Source organism: Pan paniscus, chromosome 1 (assembly GCF_029289425.2).
Source record: "Pan paniscus chromosome 1, NHGRI_mPanPan1-v2.0_pri, whole genome shotgun sequence".
Classification (NCBI taxonomy): domain Eukaryota; kingdom Metazoa; phylum Chordata; class Mammalia; order Primates; family Hominidae; genus Pan; species Pan paniscus.
In genome coordinates, this window is record NC_073249.2 from 142,328,141 (window position 1) to 142,349,636 (window position 21,496).

Consider the following 21,496-nt stretch of genomic DNA (forward strand, 5'->3'; position numbering starts at 1 on the left):
TTCCTTGGCAATACTTATTGTCTCAGTGATTGGCTTTCTGTGCAGCAGGACCTAGACAGAACCCCTGGTGTTTCCATAACAGAAATAGACCTCTAACTTGGTCAAGCCACTGTTATTCTGAGTATCTGTCCCTTGCTGCTGTGCCTAATCCTAATTGACACAGAATTTGGTACCAGATCTGGGATGCTACAGGTCACTCCATGCTTATGTTTTTCTTTCTTTATGTTCATAAGGATTCAAGAAGCTAGCCAACCCCACAATCTTTGAATTATTCACTCTTGCCATGAAGATTTATTACCATAGCCACTTGGCCTTCCAACGTTTTGATTTCCATGGATACTTTTTCTCCCAGGTGACTACAAGTGATAATTTATTTGTTTTGAGATGGAGTTTCACTCTTCTTGCCCAGGCTAGAGTGCAATGGTGCGATCTTGGCTCACTGCAACTTCTGGCTCCTGGGTTCAAGAGATTCTCCTGCCTCAGCCTCCTGAGTAGCTGGGATTACAGACATCTGCCACCACTCCTGGCTAATTTTTGTATTTTTAGTAGAGACGGGGTTTCAGCATGTTGGCCAGGCTGGTCTCAAATTCCTGACCTCAGGTGATCCACCCTCCTCAGCCTCCCAAAGTGCTGGGATTACAGGCATGAACCACCATGCCTGGCCTACAAGTGATAATTTAAGTGACTGTTCTGCCACTGCATACCACAGACTGGTAGGCCTTCCAAAGTAGATCTGTTTGGCAGAATCACATCCAGAACCATAGCTTCAAGGAATTCTGGAAACATGGCTTTATTTCTAGATCTGTAGAACAGGCAGAACACTGGGAACAGATGTTGAGTGAGTCGATCCAGAGTGTCTGGTAAACATCTCTCAATCCAGCCTCATGAGACAAGTCATTCTTTGCCAGACTTGCCAAGATGGTAAGGCTTCCTTTAAGTCATTTCTGCATTTCCTTCTGCCCTGAATCTTATCTTCCTCCCTCCCTCCTTTCTCTGCTTTGTGAGCTTATGCTACTCTTTCAATATCCAAACCCAACATCATCCTTAGCAAAGCAAATCCATCCTGGTTGCTGCTGGCTCTGAGTAGCACTTTGAACAATCTTTGGTTAACATTCTTAGGGGAATCATATTTATTGATTACAGATCTCTCTTTCCTGATAAAATGTGCCCTCCTTGAGAACAGGAATATAAGCAGCTGTCATTGCATCTGACCCTTTCTGCATTTCTATTTGTATTCTCAGTCTGGCAAGGTGGAGTTGCTGAGGCAATGTTTGTCGAACTCGTGAATATTGATAATGGCTCCAAAGCTGCCTCCTCTCTTAGACCAGAGGGTTAAGAGTATGTAGACTCTGGCTATGTGGTAGCTCATGCCTCTAATCTCACTGAAGGAGCCTCATTGTCTGGGGTAAATACCAGGGTTCTTGGTCTCACAGTCAAGGAAATTGAGGTCACAGACACACACACAGAGTGAAATTGGAGCAGGAGTTTAATAGGCAAAAGGAAAGAACAGCTCTCTGTCACAGAGAGGGGTCCAGAGCAGGTTGTCAAGTTTTAGTAAAAATGTCAGGCTTGGCCAGGCACGGTGGCTCACACGTGTAATCTTAGCACTTTGGGAGGCTGAGGCGGGCAGATCACGAGGTCAAGAGATCGAGACCATCCTGGCCAACATGGTGAAACCCTGTCTCTACTAAAAATACAAAAATTAGCTGGGTGTGGTGGTGCGTGCCTGTAGTCCCAGCTACTCAGAAGGCTGAGGCAGGAGAATTGCTTGAACCTGGGAGGTGGAGGTTGCAGTGAGCCGAGATCATGCCACTGCACTCCAGCCTGGCGACAGAGCAACTCTGTCTTAAAAAAAAAAAAGAAAAAAAAGAGGGGGTGTCTTATCTTCCTAAGGCCTGAAGATTTAGTTGGGACCAGTTGTCCTATGTGCATAGAGCAGAGTTTTCTATCAGTTCTTACCTCATTTCCTTGATCACATAGGCAGACTCATTCCTTGCTGCTTTGTGCTGCTTTGTTTTGCTTATCTGGGAGGGAGAGTTTCTGTGTCTGTTCCCAGACATCTTCCTGCAGCTGTAGGCATCTCCCCACAATCCGCTTTTAGTTTCCCTATCTTAGTGTGCCTAAAGGGAAAGGAATGTGCTTATTAAGGCCCACGGTTTTTACTGGGGTCCATTGTAGGAGTGTGAAGTTTGGTGATTACCCAGGGGACTCCCCCTCTCCTTCTGTGCCCGAGTTGTTTGTTTTTACAGCCTGATCTTTCAGGCTGTTCTTTGTTAGAAGAGAAGTGATTTCTTTGAACTGCATGAGGTTAGAAAGGGAGCTATTTCTGAGCTGCTTTTTGTTAGAAAAAAAGTTTCTGCTGGGGACTCACTTTACCCTAACTGTCTACCTAAATAAATTCTGTCTGTCTTGTATAACATATTTCCCCCTCAGGAATGGAATCCCTAACTGCTGTTAGGGGGAATTGGGCAACAACTTCTTCTGGCTACTTCCCGCTGGAGAGGGCGTGGTATGGGAACAGCATCTAGGGCTCCTCCTGGGGTCGATCTAAGGGTCCCTGGTAGAAGGGTGGTTTCATTTTTGGCTCCATTTGCAGCACCATCTGAAGCTTGATGGTTTCTAGGTGAGAAGAGAAACTTTACAAGGAGGTTTAGAATATAGGGTCCAAATATATATAAGACTACCATTATTAGTGAGGCACTATAGGCCATAACCATGACAACAGAGTTTGTTTGATATCTGTGAGCCATTTAGATGGGTTGTGCTGTTGTAAGTGGGTGTATGGGGCTTGGCTTTGTTTAGCTTCCTTGGTCTTACTTTCCCCCCCAGAAAAGGAAACCTTGGGGTTATAGGTTACCTGGCAGGATTTGCAGGATAAGTGCCCAGAACTAGCACATTGTTCCAGATTTTTATATTACCCATTCCTTTCTGTCTCCTTTGAGCCACAGCTGGAGATTGATGATTGGTTTACAGGAATAAGCATGATTAGTTTAAAATGTTGGCAAGAACTTACAAACAACTAATGAGACTAGAAGTCAATGACAGATTGTATTAGTCCATTTTCACGCTGCTGATAAAGACATACCTGAGACTGGGCAATTTACAAAAGAAGGAGGTTTAATGGACTTACAGTTCCACTTGGATAGGAAGGCCTCACAATCATGGTGGAAGGCAAAAGGCACGTCTTACATGGTGGTGGCAAGAGAGAAATGAGAGCTAAGCAAAACAGGTTTCCCTTTATCAAACCATGAGATCTCATGAGACTTATCTACCATGAGAACAGTATGGGTGAAACTGCCCCCATGATTCAATTATCTCCCACTGGGTCCTTCCCACAATTCTGGGAGTACAATTCAAGATGAGATTTGGGTGGGGACATAGAGCCAAACTATATCACAGATGTACAGTAAGTTTGGAACATAATTTCTCTCTCTCCAGTTCTCATTTTTATGAAAAACAACTTATGATAGGACTGAGCTGGTTGCAAAATAAACTTTAGTCCTATACTTGGCCTGATTATCTGCAAAAAGTACAGCAAGAATAATTACCTCTGTGTATTTTGATTGGTTTTGATAGAACTCTGTTCCACAAGGAATCTTGGATAGGACTTTTTGAAGCCAAGCCCAGCCATGAGTTTGTACCCTCAAATACCTGTGAGTTGGATAAACTTCTTTCTTCTTGAGGTTCCAGGAGCATGGGGTTTCCGGGCCTGTTAGAAAGTGACATTCTTTACGCACCACAGGTCAGGAACACTGTACAGAGACTGTGTAGACAAGGTATGCAGTCAGTTTTCCCAAAGGGCTTTCATTGGCTCTGCAAGTCAAAGCCTTGAAGTCAAAGCTTTGGTAAAACAACCAGTTTTTCCAATTGTGTTTTGTTGCAAAAGAAAATGGATTCTTGTTGCACTGATGCAAATAACTATATAGTTGTAATTCAAGAATACTTATAACTAGTTTCCAAATTCTAGAGGAACTAGGCAGAGAGAAACAAACATGCTCCAAACCTTGTTTACAGGAGTATAGTTTACTTAGTTCTTAAAGGCTTTTAAGAAAATTTCCTTGACTCTGAAAAACAAAATAAGGATCACCAGTGTTACAAGCATAAATCAAGAATATTGCTTTAGTTTTCTATTAGTTCAGTCCATTCCATTAACTCTTGATCTGCTCGTTATTCATAAACATTTCAGCTTTGTATAAGTCCTATACATTTTTTTAATCAAAAACCTGCATTTAAGAGCACCTATGTAAGTTCCACAGCTGATTAGAAACTTTTTTTTTTTTTTTAAGAAAAAGATTCAAACAAGACAACAATTGTTTATAAATGACAAAATGTCCAGGGTGGTTGCAGTCAAGAACATGATTGACAAATTCGGTTATTTCTGTGGCTTACAATAACCTAACATAACAACCTTAATTGTGATTAATAGCACGTATTATTCAGACACTAGTACCTTAGACATTCCAAACAGTTTTGGAACATATGTTAATATTATTCCCTAAAATATAACCTGAAGAGTATTAGACATCATTTTGGCAATTCCATGTACCTAAACAAGTTAAATAATCCTATTTACCTCTCTTCTGGATGTTCTAGGAGCCCTGTGCAGAACAAAAAGCGAGGGGCTAGGAAAGACAACCTTGAAACTAAAGTTTGATTTTGGGAAGCCTGTTAAATATGTTCAAAATTTAAAACACTTGATATTAGATTACCGTAAGTTTTTTGTTTTGCCAAAATTATGAGTCAAAAATTTGAAAAAGCAAAAACCATTCATCAGCCCTTTCTATTACATGAAAATCCTATTCAAGAGAGAATGTTAATTTTCACCCTTGCATTTGTTTGCTATTAATGTTAACCCTGATTTTTAATGAAACTTTATAGACAATCCTATTCAATCTTAACCAGTTTGACCATGAGGTGAGATTTACACAAACCTTTTATGACCCTCTACAAATTTTGCTAAAGAGTAGATCAGCATTTTAAGAAAACCCTGTGCTTGCATTTTAATCCTTAATTTATAAAACTATATAATACCCCTTTGAAATTAGTTAATATGTTTATACACAGAGTTTCCCTTGCAAGATTAGTTTTTACAATCTTTTTACAATTTGCTTAAACCTTCTGCTTTATTTTATTTAAGACAATCCTTTATTGCTAGGCAAAATGTACATTTTCATGCCTTCTTATCTTTAATTAAAAACAGCTTTTACTGTTTTTTTACACACCTTGCATGCAAATCCATGTTCACTAGTCTCATTACATGTCATAATGGTAACACTTAGCAATTTTTAACTTTGATGTAAAACCTGGTAGGTTGTTTTAATTATGTGCTAGATGCAGATAAAGTTTGACTGCTTTCAGCATCATTAGGGGCATGGTTACTTCCATATGTTCCCAGGCCTTACCAATTGTGAGGCAGGCAAGTAGACAATATTTAAAGGCTAAAAAAAGCAGTTACAACCTTAAAACATTTATCAAACCTAGTATCTGACCTGCATAATTTAGATCACATTTTTACACCCTGAAGACATTTGTATTTTCTAAGACTGTTTTTATTTTTGAAGATTAAAGTTGTGTGAACTGAAAGGTACCACAGCTTTTACTTTTTCTTTAAAAATACTTTATTTAAGTGCTTATTTTTCTTAGTCCAATTAATTGGAGCTCTTTTCAAATAGACATTACACACATAACACATATATAACCACACAGACAAACAGAAAAAGATCCAGTGGTTCTAAAATTTTTCATTTGCTAATTTCCCAATTGGATTATTAGCCTCCTGGTGAGACCCTTTAAGAACAGAGCTAGGAATACAGTTTCCAGGGCCTAATAAACAAGCAAAGCTGGAAGACAAAGATAGATTTTGAGAACTACTTATTCACCTTTAATTCCAGGGGTTCCATGAGGAAAACAGATTTTTCCCAAAATGGGATTTGTGGCACCTTTTCTGTTTTCCCAAGGAGTCCCAGGCTACCAGAAGTCATTCTAGGGTCTTTCATGCATGCATGCACCAAGAGTGGTAAGACACAGTTTTCTCAGTTGACTGAGAAAAAAAGACCTTTTCCAGGAAAACAAGATCTATAAAGAGAAAAACATAAAGGCCTTTAAAATATACCCATAGGTTTGATATCCACTTTGAATTAAGCTGAGTGCTCTTTAGGAAAATCCTTTTTCACAAATAAAACTTTACAGTGAAGATAAACAGTGATTCTTACCATTTTTCCCCCAGTTTGCACCACTACTTGTTCACAATCATGTTTAGGTTCTCCAGTTTTCTCTGGGAGAAAGTGGCTGGGCTCAGGAAGCGGCAGGTTTTCAACTGGACTGCAGATCCCTTTAGCAGCAAAGCTTGATATTTGAGGAGGCAATTGTCTGTTAGCCAGAGACTTTCCTTAGAGGACAGTAGTCTTGTTATATTGCGTGGAGTTAAACAGTTAAGTTATTCCCCATTGTTAACCCATTGGCTGTAGAGCTGGACCTCCAGTCTTAGTCAAAACTCCCAGGGCTATTTTCTTCCTTTCCGATATACATAAAGATTAAATACCTTCCCTATGGGAAGGCTGAGAACTGGTGCTTTAAGCAAGGCTTGCTTTAGCTGGTTTAAGGCTTTTGTGTTTTAGGTTCCCAAGTTAGGGAGCTGCTTGAGTTTCTTTTAAGAGTTGGTATAAAGGATGAGCTATTTCACCATACCCTGGTGCCCACATTTTGCAAAATTCAGTAATGCCCAATAATTTTCTTAACTCTTAAAGGAAATGGGGTTAATCCTTTCCTCACCTGGTACTCTGGTTCCTTCTGTGCTGTGTCTGTCCCACAGACCCTGGCCGATGGGTGAAATGAGTACTCAGACACAGGTATGCAGTGTAAGAGCAGCTAGGTGACTGCCTGGCTCCAGTGGCCAGACAGCAGTCTCGAGAAGCTGGAGCTGCTTGCTTTTATTCAGTGCAGGCACAATGCCGAAAACCTGGAGCCAACACAACCTGCAGGTAATTAACATTTATTGTTCCCCTTTCAGGGAATGTTGCATGGGGATGATCCAAGGTCAGTTCCTGGTCAACATAAGTAAACAAACCGGTTTAAGATAAATTCCCCCACACTCCCTTGTACCTACTCCTTGCCCTCTGCCTTAGGGTTATAGAACAGCTGCCTTCAGCCATTCTCCCCTGGGGCTCTGCAGAAACTTCCGACCTTTCAGAAGGTTTGTGTCCTTTCCCTATAGTTTTTTCACCACTCTGATCGATCCCCCACACTTCTGATAAGATTAGGCCTAGGTACTTTACTGAAGTTTGACAGAGCTGAGCTTTAGATTTTGAGACCCTATACTCCCTTTTAGCTGAGAAATTGAGAAGAGTCTTAGTGCCTTCCTGAGACATCCTTGATTGGGGCACAGAGGAGAGTGTCATTTACATACTGCAAAGTTTCAACTTGAGAGTGAGAAAAACTAGAAAGATTTTTAGACATGGCCTGTTTCAGCAACTTCCTTTTGATATCAGGGGCTGCCTGAGTGATGAACCTGTTTTTTGTTGAATTGGAAGACAGGGAGGTGTGTTTTATTAAAGCTTCTCTCAGCCTTTCCAAAAAGGTAGGGAGATTTTTATCTGGTTTCTGATTCAATAAGGACAGTTTATAGTAATTAAGAGGTTTGGTCCTAGTCCTTCTTAGGCCCTCTGATATGCACATTAAAAAGTATTTCCTTTTCCATTCATCTATGGGGTCACAGGGATTCCAGTCAGGATTGTCAAGAGGTATAGCCTCTCTCCCTATTGAGAATGGTTTTTCTGTTATTTCCTCACCTTCCTTATCTCCCCTTTTCCTTTTTGGTCACTATCGGGAACATGTTGTTCATCTCCGAACTTTTCTGCTGCTTGCAGAGCTGTCTGCTTTTCAGCTGCAGTGAGGGTTTGGCTGAGAAACAGCACAACATCCCTCCATGTGAGGTAAAACACTTCAGTTAAATTTTGGAAGGCCTCTATAGATCTATTAGGGTTATTAAGAAATCAGCCCATTTATCTGCCTAAGGTCCTGCAATGAGAAGGGAATAAGTACCTTAATGGTGCCCCTTCCATCTGGCATTTCTTGTAGGGGTAGGAGTGAAGCCTGGGCAGTGGGGAGCTTTGGAGATGGTGGAGCTGGAGGAGCTGATGGTGCAGCTGGAGGGGTCCCTGGATAAAGGGGACTGGAAGGACTGGGGCACTTAGAAGCTGCCTCTAATGGTTCCTCCAAAACTTGCTCTTCTGACTTAGGGGAACTACTCTCCACAGACCTGTCTGATATGATTGCTAAGAGGGCTGAGTTGGTTTTGCAATGCTTGCAAAGGTCTGGGTTGTCTCGCAGGGCAAAGGAAGCCTGCACATAGAGAACCTTGGACCATTTGCCCTTCCATCTACAGAAGAGATCTAATTGCTGGATAAGATTAAAGTTAAGGTTCCCTTTAGCTGGCCAGATCTGTTCATTCCTGAGAGGGTAAGAAGGCCACACCCTTGTGCAACAGAAAATGAGCCACTTTTTCTTCAGAGTTTGGGTGTCAAAGGAGTGCAAAATGTGCTCCAGCAGAGTGCAAGCCAAAATGTGCTCCAGCAGAGTGCAAGCCAAAATGACTTGCTACCCATCCTGGAAAAGAGACAAGAGGAGAGGCATCCCTCAGTCTCCTTGTTCTTTTTGGTGTGACCCAGGGTGGAGGGGATGACAGTGGGAGTGTCCCCCTGACTGTTCTCTCTCCTTGGTCCCTGGGTCCCAGCACAGTGTGTGCCTCCCCATGGTTGCAGATGTGACCCTCAAACCATGGTCCCAGAGGAGCTAAGTAATGGGGATAGTCACGCTTACCCATGTGACCTTAGTCCTTTGCCTGATAATTGCCCTTTGACCTCTCAGACTTGTGTGATCTGTGTGGCTCCTTGATGAATGGGTATCGGGAGAGATTATGTAACAGTTGCATTTAAGCAAGGCCCCTTAATGGAGGGAGTGTACTGGGCTGAGCTTTATACTCTGCTATTATGGACCAGACTAGAGAATTTATGTTTAGATGGTGGTTTCAGTTAACTTCCAAACATAAAATCCCCTTTCTATTTAGATGAAATACTAGTTGCAAGCAGAATAGGTGTCTCAAGAGAATGTAAGGGTCAAATGGCAGCCTTTCTGCTAATGGAGAGAGTATTGAGACAAAAATTTGGTTTTAGAGGACATTTTTTTCCTCACTGCTGAAAGCAGAGTTCTCCCACTCTCAGAGGTACATAAGGTTTGATCTCTTTTAGAGGGATGTAAAAGGGAGAAAAAGTGGAAAGCTAGAGGCTTTTGGCAAAGGGCAGACGAGGTTGCCGATGGAAAGGATTCCTATTCCACTAGGTGGCGCTGCAAGCTTTGAAATACCAGGCAGTAACTTGGCCTCCGTATGGACAGAGAGGGAAGTCTGACATGTAGCAGGCCATTCCTACAGCATGACTCCTAGCAGGAGAAAGTTAATTCGCCTCATAGAGGGACTATGCGGTCCGGCTGGGTAGTGCTGGTTCTTCACATGGGAAAAGAAACAGCCTAGGTGGAGAGAGGGATGTTCATTGGTGGGGAGATAACCTTCTACCCAACCCCAGGAAGTGCTATCATTAGGAGTTAAATAGTCTTTCAGATCTGGATCACGAAATCCCCCTGTCGGTAGAAAGTCACAAAAACAGCAATCCCCTTGACCTGCATTCCTGGTTGCCAAGGTGGTTGCTAAGACTGCCTAACTGAATTATTTCTCTGGGCTGTAAAAATTCCCGCAGCATTGTGTACAGAGAGGGGATGGGAGACATGGTGACCTCGGAAAGGAAAGGAGGAAAATAAGATTTGCAATAGGAAAGCTTGGCAATCTTGTGGCCGACACCCAGTCAGGCAGTCGGAGGCTGGTGTCAGTCCAGGAGCCTTTGGACAACACCAGGGTGTAGCCCTGGCCAGAAATCCTCAGTTGCCCCAGGACCTATTCCAGCCCCATGTGATGGCAAAGTTCTCCGTGAAAGGAAACTGGTTTGGACAGAGCCAACGTTCCCAGCACCCTGAGGGCACTGGAGGATTGACTAAGTCCTCCCCAGCAAGTTTCACATCTGAGTCTAAGATTGGCAGCTAGCCCTTGTGACTCATTAATTAGCCGACAGATGCCCGATTTTTTTATAGTTCTTTGAGAGAATAAAAACTGGGGACGAGAAGCCTCGGAAATGAAAGTAGAGAGTCCACTCCTTTACTCACTGTTCCAATGATTTCACCTTCAAATCCTGGACTGGCCCCCCAAATGAAGCAACCTCATTGTCTGGGTTAAATACCAAGGTTGTTGGTCTCATGGCCAAGGAAATTGAAGTCGCAGACACACATACACAGAGTGAGACTGGAGCAGGAGTTTAATAGGCAAAAGGAAAGAACAGCTCTCTGTCACAGAGAGGGATCCTGAGCGGGTTGCCAAGTTGTAGTAAAAATGCCAGGGTTTTTATAAATGGGTTAGTGAGGAGGGGGTGTCTTATCTTACTGAGGCCCAAAGATTTAGTTGGAACCAGGTGTGCTATGTGCATAGAGTAGAGTTTTCTATCAGCTCTCACCTCACTCCTTGATCATGTAGGCAGACTCAGTCTGTGCTGCTTTGTGCTGCTTTGTTTTGCTTATCTGGGAGGGAGAATTTCTGTGTCTGTTCCCAGACGTCTTCCTGCAGCTGCTGGCATCTCCTCCCAGTCCACTTTTAGCTTCCCTGTCTTAGTGTGCCTAAAAGGAAAGGAATGTGCTTGTTAAGGCCCACTGTTTTTACTGGGGTCCATTGTATAAGTGTGAAGTTTGGTGATTACCTAGGAGACTCCCCATCTCCTTCTGAGCCTGAGTTGTTTATCTGTTTTTACAGCCTGATCTTTCGGGCTGTTCTTTGTTAGAAGTGATTTCTTTGAACTACATGAGGTTAGAAAGGGAGCTATTTCTGAGCTACTTTTTGTTAGAAGGAAAGTCTTCTGCTGGGACTCACTTTACCCTAACTGTCTACCTAAATAATTTCTTTCTATCTCATATAACACCACCACTTTGAGAGACAGAGACAGGAGGGTCACTTGAGGCCAGGAGTTTGAGATCAGCCTGGGCAGCAAAGTGAGACCCCTTCTCTGCAAATAATTTAAAGATTAGCCAGGTGTGGTGGCACCTGTGGTCCTACCTGCTTGAGAAACTGAGGCAAGAGGATTACTTGAGCTCAGGAGGTCGAGGCCGCAGTGAACCATGATCATGCCAATGCACTCTAGCCTGGGCTACAGAGTGAGACCCTGCCTCAAAAAGCAAAAAAACAGAAAAACAAAAAAAGCATAGACCCTGGAGGAAAACTGTGTGTGTGAATCTTGGCTCTACTATGTACACCAAGGGGCAGCTTGGGTACATTCTATAACTTCTCTATGCCTTAATTTTCCATCTCTTGTTAATTGAGGATAATCAAACCTACAGAATTGTTGGGAAGATTAAATGACACAGTCCCTGCGAAGCATTAGCACAGAACCTAGCACACAGATAGAACTCAATCAGTGCCAGCTTTTCTAATTGTGGTAGTTGTTGATCGTTTGCACACTCTTCACTTTCCCTTTTCTTCCCTCCCCTCTCTGCACTTTGCTTTTCAGTAACATGTCAACTCAACAAACATTTTCTGAGCCCCAGCACTGTGCCAGGACAAATATGGTCACTACCTTGGGGAGCTTGCTGTCTTTTGAGGAAGCAGACACATAAACCATGAGGACAACAAAGCATGGCATATGAATGATAGACATTTTCACTCGTTTCCGTGGATGCAAGGGTGACAGTAGCAGTCATCATAATCAGGAAAGAAAGAGCTGAACAGGAAAGGAATTATAGAGGGAATAATCCTTGATTTAACTTTTAAAAAAGAGGAATGGGAGGGAGAAAAGACTTTAGGTCAGAGAGAACAGCATGTGCAAAGGCATGGAGATGTCATACAGTGGAGCGTAGGGAAGAGCCAGTAGTTCAGCAGAACCTGCCCAGTGGTTCTCAAACTTGAGCCTGCACCTGAAGGCCCTGGAAGCCTTGTTAAGAAGCAGATTGCTGGATCCCTCCTCCAGAGTGTCTGATTCATTAAATCTAAAGTAGGGCCTGAAACTTTGCATTTTAAACAAGTTCTCAGGTGATACTCATGTTGATGGTCCAGGGACCATACTCTGAAACCACTGGGAGGCCAGAGCATAGTGGGTAGGATTGGTTAGAGGAAAATGGTGAGAAACAGAACTGGGCTTCATATGCTAGCTCGCCAGTGTAGACTTTATAATTTAAAAACAATGGGCTGGGTACGGTGGCTCACGCCTCTAATCCCAGCACTTTGGGAGGCCGAGGTGGGTGGATCATGAGGCCAGGAGATTGAGAGCATCCTGGCCAACATGGTGAAACCCCGTCTCTACTAAAAATACAAAAATTAGCTGGGCGTGGTGACATGTGCCTGTAATCCCAGTTACTTGGGAGGCTGAGGCAGGAGAATTGCTTGAACCTGGGAGGTGGAGGCTGCAGTGAGCCGAGATTGTGCCACTGCACTCCAGCCTGGCGACAGAGTGAGATTCCATCTCAAAACAAACAAACAAACAACAGCAATGAAGTACTTAAGGACAAAAGCTTATGATCAGATCTATGTGGCATAAATTGACTTTTTTTTGAGATAGGGTCTCGCTCTTTCACCCAGGCTGAAGTGCAGTGGCATGATCATGGCTCACTGCTGCCTCAACCACCCCAGACTCAGGTGACCCTCCCACCTTAGCCTCCTGAGTAGCTGGGACTACATGCCAGCACACCTGGCTAATTTTTAGTATTTTTTGTAGAGATGGGGTTTCGCCATGTTGCCCAGGCTGGTCTTGAACTCCAGGGCTCAAGCAATCTACCTGCCTCTGCCTCCCAAAGTGCTAGGATTACAGGTGTGAGCTGCCGTACCTGGTCCAAACTGGATTCTAAGGGCACAGAGCTTCAGAAGGGAAGACACTTGAGTTGAGTCCAAGTGCGTTTTGGGTGGTCTGTTGGGCAAACAGTGCAGGCCTGTGCTGGGTTCCCAGCCTCTAAGACCAAGCCTTTCCCCACAAGCTGCTCCTTTTTCCTGATCACAGGATTAAAGCTTCCACCCGTGCCCTGCATCTCATGACTTCATTTCCTCGGGAATCACCCTCTTCCAGACATCTTCAGCCTTCAGTGTTTCCCCACAACGCCTCTGCCTCCCACCCCCCAACCCTGCCCCAGCCCCATGCTCTTCCTGTTGGGCATAGTTTTAAGTCAAACCTTCAACACACAGAGTTCCCCGAGTCACACTACCCACCTACTCCATTTGTGTGCTATTATTGGCATTTTTTTAACCAAAATGTTCTCAATGAGTGGTCATTCCCTGCCCCATTTCCTCACCCCTGGTCCCTGCCCCTTCAGCCTTGTTCTGTCCCCACCCCTATAATGAAATAGCAACTTGTTTTTCTTTTTTGCTTTAATTTCACCACCTCTACTACCACCAAAATGTCTTAAGAAAACCCCATATGAAGGGTTCCAGTAAAAATAGTAAGTGTTGAAAATCCCAGAACAGAATTGAATGCTTAGGCCTCTAAGCTTTTATTAACCTTCTATTTCAAAACAGCTTACAGAAGATTCACATGTGATGAGAATATATTATTGTTCCTAACTGAACTAACATCGTCTAATTTGTCTAAATTGAGGCTTAAGTAAAGTATAATTCCTAGAGCTGTATGTTTTAACTTTCCTGGTCTGTTTGTCTGCTCCTTAGAACAGGATTTATCTACCTGTGTATCAAGTACTATAATGGAGCATACTATAATGAATTGTCCATTGTTTGTGTCTACATTTAAAATTTGTTTAGAGACCTGAGATAAAAATGGGGCTTGTCAAGCCCTGGGAGCATAAACAAATCTTATTCTTAAAAAGTTCCTCACTCAACCAATCATTCTAAACAAATATAGAACATCCATTGACTATAGTTCAAGCTCTTGGATATATAACAGGAATTGGCCTAATTCTTGAACAGGCAGTTTTCTGAGTATTGATAATAGCCAGAGGGCCCACACTTCTGTTTTGTACTTTCACCTTTCTTCTGGACCATTTCTCCCTTTCCTTCCTTCCTTCCTTTTTTTTTGACAGGGTCTTACTCTGTTGCCCAGTGGTACAATCATGGCTCACTGCAGCCTTGATCTCCCAGGCTCAAGTGAATTTCTCACCTCACTCTTGAGCAGCTGAGACTACAGGTGTGTGCTACTATGCCTGGCTAATTTTTCTTTTTTGGGATGTTTGTTTGTAGAGACGAGGTTTTGCCATGTTGCCCATGCTGGTCTTGAACTCCTGGCCTCAGGTGATTCACCTTGGTCTCCCAAAGTGCTAGTATAACGGGTACACCTAGCCTCGACCATTTCTAATGCTGATATAAGTCTTTAGTCATATACAGTTTTTTCACAAGTGCCTTTCAACAGGAAGGGAGCAGCTGTAATATCTCCAAAATAAATTTCTGACTCAGGCAGGGTGCTTTTTATAACATCTATGAGTCAGAAGAACTAAGTTATAGAAACCAGACAGGGGCCCATTTCTTATCAATAATTTTGCTTGTTTAAATGTTTTTCCTCCACTTTCTCCCTGCTGTGACTGCAAAATCTATAGTTTTCTCAGTTGTTTAAATTCTTCCCTAGAAGCGAAACTAATGATTTTCCATGTCTAATCAGTGAGAACAGTGCAAATTCTTCTTCCATCATGATCAGAATCTTCGAGGGTTATGGACTTCTTTTTAAAGTGAGTAAATCCTCTTTTAAACACAGATCTGAGTCACACATCAGAAAGCCTGTGGTCTTAAAACACTCATGCTCTCCTGAATTTTTCAGAGTTAACACTGGAGGAGACTCGCCCCCAAGTTTGCAGGGAGAGCTAAGTCTATATAGCATTCCTAAAGGGAGCCCAGAGAGGTCCTGTAAGGTGGAACTGGTGGGAGGGCAGGGAAAGGAGAGGAAGAGGCTCTCTCTGCCCACACTCCTCCACACAACTCCATCAATCATCCCAAATCAAAAGAGAAAATTAGCCACATTATTTTACACTTGAGTCAATTCCGTGCAATCCAAGTGTTTCTTTTACCAGTTTAGTTGCTCTCTCAAATGCAAAATACTTTGGAAGTCATTTAAAAACTGCCAGAATAGTTCTTCCTGCACACTGGTTTCTGCCAACTCAATTTGAAATTGGCTCTCTCAGTTCTCTTTTTCTCATATGCAAGCAACTAGCCAGATCTCTACCTGCAGATGATAAAATGCTACCCCATGCAACTCCAGATTTGCTTCTAAACCAGGTCAGGAGGCTGAGATCAAAACAATGAGGACCACTGGAACCCCTGGGGAGTCTCCAAAAGGGTAATTAGGCTTCTGCCCAGGTCTGGTGGATTTCCCAAAGGCTTGTATTTTTTCAGAAATGGAGCGGAGGGGAATTGGGGAGAAATTACAGTAAGTGAAGGCCTTAAATGGCCTGGAAAATCTTCAGGGTGGTATGACATCATGGAAACCTCATCCAGCTCTTTGAAAGTGATCCCAAGGTTTAGCACATTACAGGACTTAACGCAAGGCAGATACTTGCTACGTATTCATAGGATGAAAGAATAAACAGACTGCTAGAGTAAACTAAAAAACAATTCTCAAACACTAAGGATGTTTTCTCATATTTTCTTTCGAACGCTTTTGTTTGAAAAATGTTAGCATTTCCCATAATCTTGCTTCTAGATTTGATCTCCTCAAATTAATAAATATAAATGTTTCTGGCCCCCAAACCGCTATGATGGCAGCCTACTTCTCTGACCCTGTGAAATTTAAACATACCACGGAAGGCTGGAAATTTTATGCTTCTGAAAAGATGTTGAAAACCATCATCAACATATTCTGTAGTATCCTCCACATGCTGCATGTGACCATCAAGAAAACATAACTAGTCTGTGAACTGCGGGAGGTGCTCCAGGTTCGCTGACACTCCCCTCAGCTGCGGGGTAGGATGGCCAGATGACAGAGGGATTGTTCTCTCTGTTGTTTGCAGTTGGCAATTTTGGAGTTTGCCCACCAGATATGCCATCCAAGAAGACCAAAAGTACAGCAGGATGATTGTGAACAAAACCAGGGACCTCAGCCCTTGCAAAAAAAGGTTGAAGACTATGTACATGAACGACATTCTAGGCTATCCTCAGGGGGGTTCCAAGACTAGGGCTCCCAGCTTCTTCCCTGGATCAACACCCAATGGACATGGCACTCAATACCTGCTCTTTAATCAGTGCTGTACTGATTTGATCAGTAGTTTTCAAATTATGTCCTACGTTGTCTGAGATGTTCTACTCAGGAGCCCTGGTGAGGGATGATGTGTGAGAAAAATTCAAGTATCTCCTCTTCTAAATTGAGAAGTCCTAGCCTTTGTCTTAAAATTGATTTTGTGTGTTAGGCTTTCACTTTTTTATTAGATGGTAAATGCTCCATTCTTCAAACAACAATGATAGCTCAGGAGGCCAAGAATATGTGTTCTGAATTATTTCTGAATGTCACTGCGTCTAACATAAGACTCTGCTTCCACAGGCACTTAACACATACTTATGAGACTGCTTTCTCTCAACTTCATTTCCACATGGAAACATTTGGAACCGAGTTTCCATTCCTGTGACTTTCATTGTGGGAAAACAGAAAAGAACCCAGCCCAGATTTTTCATTAAGCATGTTTAACACAATAATAGTGAGATGAAACTGAGGGTGAGAGGTTTTAAACCTGTCATTTTGAGCTCTTTTATGTAGGAGAAACAAAGTTCTGTTTTGCCTGGCATCATGGGAGAACTGTGATTGCCTGTTTGATATTGTGTAGATAAGCTAAGCTTGCACAAACTATTGAGATGATTGCCTGGCATGGGACATAAAGGAGTCATTAATTTCATTCCTAAGTGATAGGAAAGCAATAGCCATGCCTCTGGTTGGTTTGTACTTACACAGAGAGAAGTCTACAAAAGGGAGAGCTTCACTTATATACAAATGAACTCTGAAGAGCCACTGAAGTGCCCTGATCACTGAAGTTGTAACCTAGCAAGTGACCCAGCATTCATTGAGCTGAATGAGGTTGCCATTTCCCAATTAAAGTAGGACCCAGGATGGTAGAACATCAAGGATCAGGAGATTTTCATTTTCAGCTCTACCGCTATTAGCTGTGTGACTATGAAAAAGTCATTTTGCCTGTTTAGGCCTCAGTTGTATCGTTTGTAAAATGGGAGTCATAATAACTCCATCAAAAGGTTATTGCAAGAAATAAATATCCCAAAATGTCTACCTGACATCACAAATGATCAATTTAAGCTTGTCATTTCATTGGAAAAACGTGGTCAAATAGGTTGATTTGTGTCTGTGGCCCAAAGAAATTGTTACTAAAGTATTCATTTTTCCTCATTATTATGATTGGAAAGTGTCCTCTCCAAGATTCATGTTGGAACTTAATCTCCAATGCAATCCTATTAAGAGGTGGGGTCTTTAGGAAGTGATCCGGTCATGAGGACTTCTCCCTCATGGATGGGATTAAAGCCCTTAAAGAAGAGCCTTCACACATGGTTTGAACCCTCTTTGCCCTTCAGCCTTCTGCCATGTGAGGATGTGGCACAAAGGTGCCATTTGGGAGCAGAAACTGGACCCTCACCAGACACCAGACCTGCCAGAGTTTAAGAGCATTAGAGGCCACGGTAAGGACTCTGTATTTAATTTGGAATGTGATGGAAAGTGGTAAGATTTTTTTTTCATTTTTCGTTTCTGTTTTTGTTATTTGTTTCAATTTTTTGAGATGAGGTCTCTCTATGTTGCCCAGGCTGGACTAGAACTCCAAGGTTCAAATGAGTCTCCTGCCTCAGACTCCTCAGTAGCTGAGACTGCTGGGGTGCACAACCACACCCACCTAGAAAGTGGTAAGATTTGATTTATGATTTTGAAAGATACTTCTGGCTGCTTTGAGGGAATAAGAGGTTCAAATAGAAGGCTATTACAGCCAGCCCAAAGAGAGGTGATGGTTATTTGGACTAAAGTAGTACAGGAAGGAGGACCTTGCATGGTTTTTCATCATAAAGTTCAATGCTGTAATCAGGGACTGTTAATATGAAACCATTTTTCTCATGCTCAACCATAACATGGGGCTCTATAATGAAAAAGAAAAATTCAAGTAGAAAAATTGGATTCTAATATTCCCTATCATGTCTCTATTATTTTTAAGTATTAAATATAATTTTATATGGAAAATTATGTTTCACATAACACAAGTTCGTGGCCATGGAGGCTGCTGTTGAGGTGGCAGCTGCTGCTGCTGTTGTCAGAGCTCGAGGTGTCACTGACCTGCTGCCGCTTTTGCTACTGTCTTTGCTTTTGAAACCTTTCATTTTTTGAATCCTAAAAAACCAAAATATTTTTCAAGAATATAATAGGACAAAAAATATTTTCACAGAATTTACAGAAGTGCCACTAACAGTCTGGAAATGTTTCTCTGACACAGTTTGTGTGTATGAGTGTGGGTGTTTTATTTTTAAAGCTTTGAGAATATAATCTGTTATTTTGAAGGAAGACGCACTCCTCAAAAATAATTGGGGTTTACTTGATGTAAGATCAAATCTTTAGGAAAGGTTTTTTATTGCCTTTTTTTTAAATTTTAAGTTCAGGGGTACATGTGCAGGATGTGCAGGATTATTACATAGGTAAACGTGTGCCATGGTGGTTTGCTGCACAGATCATCCCATCACCTAGGTACCAAACCGAGCATTCATTAACTATTCTTTCTGATATTCTCCCTTTTATCTTCTCCACCCTCCGACAGGCCCCAGTGTGTGTTGTTTCCCACAATGTGTCCATGTGTTCTCATCATTCAGCTCTTACTTATGAGTGAGAACATGTGGTATTTGGCTTTCTGTCCCTGCATTAGTTTGCTGAGGATAATGGTTTCCAGCTCTATCCAAGTCCCTGCAAAGGACATAATCTCATTTTTTATGGCTGCATAGTATTCCATTGTGTATATGTACCATATTTTCTTTATCTAGTCTATCATTGATGGGCATTTGGGTTGATTCCATTTCTTTGCTGTTGTGAATACTGCTGCAATGAACATATGCATGCATGTGTCTTTATAATAGAATGATTTATATTCCTTTGGGTATATACCCAGTAATGGGATTGCTGGGTCAAATGGTATTTCTGCCTCTAGGTCTCTGAGGAATTGCCACACTGTCTTCCACAATGGTTGAACTAATTTACACTCCCACCAACAGTGTAAAAGCGTTCCTTTTTTTCCCACAACCTTGCCAGCATCTGTTGTTTTTTGACTTTTTAATAATAGCCATTCTGACTGGTATGAGATGGTATCTCATTGTGGTTTGGATTTGCATTTCCCCAATGATCAGTGATGTTGAGCTTCTTTTCATATGTTTGTTGGGCACATGTATGTCTTCTTTTGAGAAGCATCTGTTCATGTCCTTTGCCCACTTTTTAATTTTTTTGTTGTTGTTGTTAATTTATTTAAGTTCCTTGTATACCTTTGTCAGATGGATAAATTGCAAAAATTTTCTCCCATTCTGTAGGTTGTCTGTTCACTCTGATGATAGTTTCTTTCGCTGTGCAGAAGCTCTTTAGTTTAATTGGATCTCGTTTGTTGATTTTTGCTTTTGTTGCAATTGCTTGTGGAGTCTTCATGATGAAATCTTTGCCCATGCCTATGTCCTGAATGGTATTGCCTAGATTTTGTTCTAGGGTTGTTCTAAGGTTTTTATAGTTTGGAGTTTTACATTTAAGTCTTTAATCCATCTTGAGTTGATTTTTGTGTATGGTGTAAAGAAGAGGTCCAGTTTCAATTTTCTGCATATGGCTACCCAGTTCTTCCAGCACCATTTATTAAATAGGGAATCCTTTCCCCATTGCTTGTTTTTGTCAAGTTTGTTGAAAATTAGATGGCTATAGGTGTGTGACCTTATTTCTGGATTCTTTATTCTGTTCCACTGGTCTATATGTCTGTTCTTGTACCAGTGCCATGTTGTTTTGGCTACTGTAGCCTTGGTAGTATAGTTTGAAGTTGGGTACTATGATGCCTCCAGCTTTGTTCTTTTTGCTTAGGATTGTCTTGGCTATTCGGGCTCTTTTTTGGTTCCATATAAATTTTTAAATAGTTGTTTCTAATTCTGTGAAGAATGTCAATGGTAGTTTTATTAAAGCATTGAATATATAAATTGCTTTGGGCAGTATATGGGCATTTTCACAATATTGATTTTTCCTATCCATGAGCATGGAATGTTTTTCCATTTGTTTGTATCATCTCTGATTTCTTTGAGCAGTGGTTTGTAGTTCTCCTTGAAGGGGTCCTTTACTTCCCTTGTTAGCTGTGTTCCTAGGTATTTTATTCTTTTTGTGGCAATTGTGAATGGGAGTTCATTCATGATTTGGTTCTCCACTTGCCTGTTGTTTGCATACAGGAATGCTAGCAATTTTTGCACATTGATTTTGCATCCTGAGACTTTGCTGAAGTTGCTTATCAGCTTAAGAGGTTTTGGGGCTGAGAAAATGGGGATTTCTAGATATAGGATCATGTCATTTGTAAACAAAGATAGTTTGGCTTCCTCTCTCCTTATTTGAATAGCCTTTCTTTCTTTCTTTCTCTTGCCTGATTGCCCTGGCCAGAATTTCCAGTACTATGTTGAATAAGAGTGGTGAGAGAGGTCATCCTTGTCTTGTGTCAGTTTTCAAGGAGAATACTTCTAGCTTTTGCCCATTCAGTATGATATTGGCTGTGGGTTTCTCATATATAGCTCTTATTATTTTGAGGTATTTTTTTTAATACTGAGTTCATTGAGAGTTGTTAACATGAAGGGATGTTGAATTTTATCAAAGTCGTTTTCTGCATCTATTGAGATAATCATGTGGGTTTTGTCTTTAGGTCTATTCATGTGATAAATCACATTTATTGATTTGCATATGTTGAACCAACCTTGCATCCTGAGGATGAAAGCTCCTTAATTATGGTGGATAAGCTTTTTTTTTTTTTTTTTTTTTTTTTTAAGACTGGGTCTCATTCTATCACCCAGGCTGGAGTGCAGTGGCACAATCTTGGCTCACTGTAACCTCTGCCTCCTGGGTTCAAATGATTATCCTGTCTCAGCCTCTTGAGTAGCTGGGATTACAGGAGTGTGCCACCACTGAGACAGTGTCTCACTGTCCCCCAGGCTGGAGTGCAGTGGCACAATCTAGGCTCACTGCTACCTCTGCCTTTCAGAAGCAAGTGATTCTCATGCCTCAACTTCTGATTAGCTGGGACTACAGGCACATGCCACCACACCCAGCTATTTTTTTTTTTTTTTTGTATTTTTAGTAGAGACAGGGTTTTGCTGTATTGGCCAGACTGGTCTTGAACTCCTGGCCTCAAATGATCCACCTGATTTGGCTTCCCAAAATGCTAGGATTACAGATATGAGCCACCACACCCGGCCTGCTTAAGCTTTTTGATGCGCTGCTGGATTTGATTTGTCAGT

General features: G+C 41.9%; 2 protein-coding genes across 8 annotated transcripts in view; one reads left to right on the forward strand and one right to left on the reverse strand.

Moving 5' to 3' along the window:
* The window catches only part of CTBS (chitobiase), a 66,462-nt gene that overhangs the window by 7,180 nt on the left and 37,786 nt on the right, over window positions 1-21,496 (forward strand). For 5 of the 7 annotated variants that reach the window (XM_055116725.2, XM_055116722.2, XM_063600110.1 and 2 more), the window contains 2 exons: window positions 17,582-17,686; window positions 17,809-17,905. The exons of 1 other annotated variant lie outside the window; for it this stretch is intronic. The gene's annotated coding sequence lies outside the window, so the exon portion shown is untranslated. Of the gene's footprint in view, window positions 1-17,581; window positions 17,906-21,496 lie in introns of all 7 variants that reach the window. One more of the 7 variants, XM_063600112.1, reaches the window with a different exon arrangement.
* SPATA1 (spermatogenesis associated 1) overlaps window positions 1,231-21,496 on the reverse strand; it is a 106,763-nt gene continuing 86,497 nt past the window's right edge. The window contains exon 15 of the transcript XR_008626440.2: window positions 1,231-10,713. The gene's annotated coding sequence lies outside the window, so the exon portion shown is untranslated. The remainder of the gene's footprint in view (window positions 10,714-21,496) is intronic.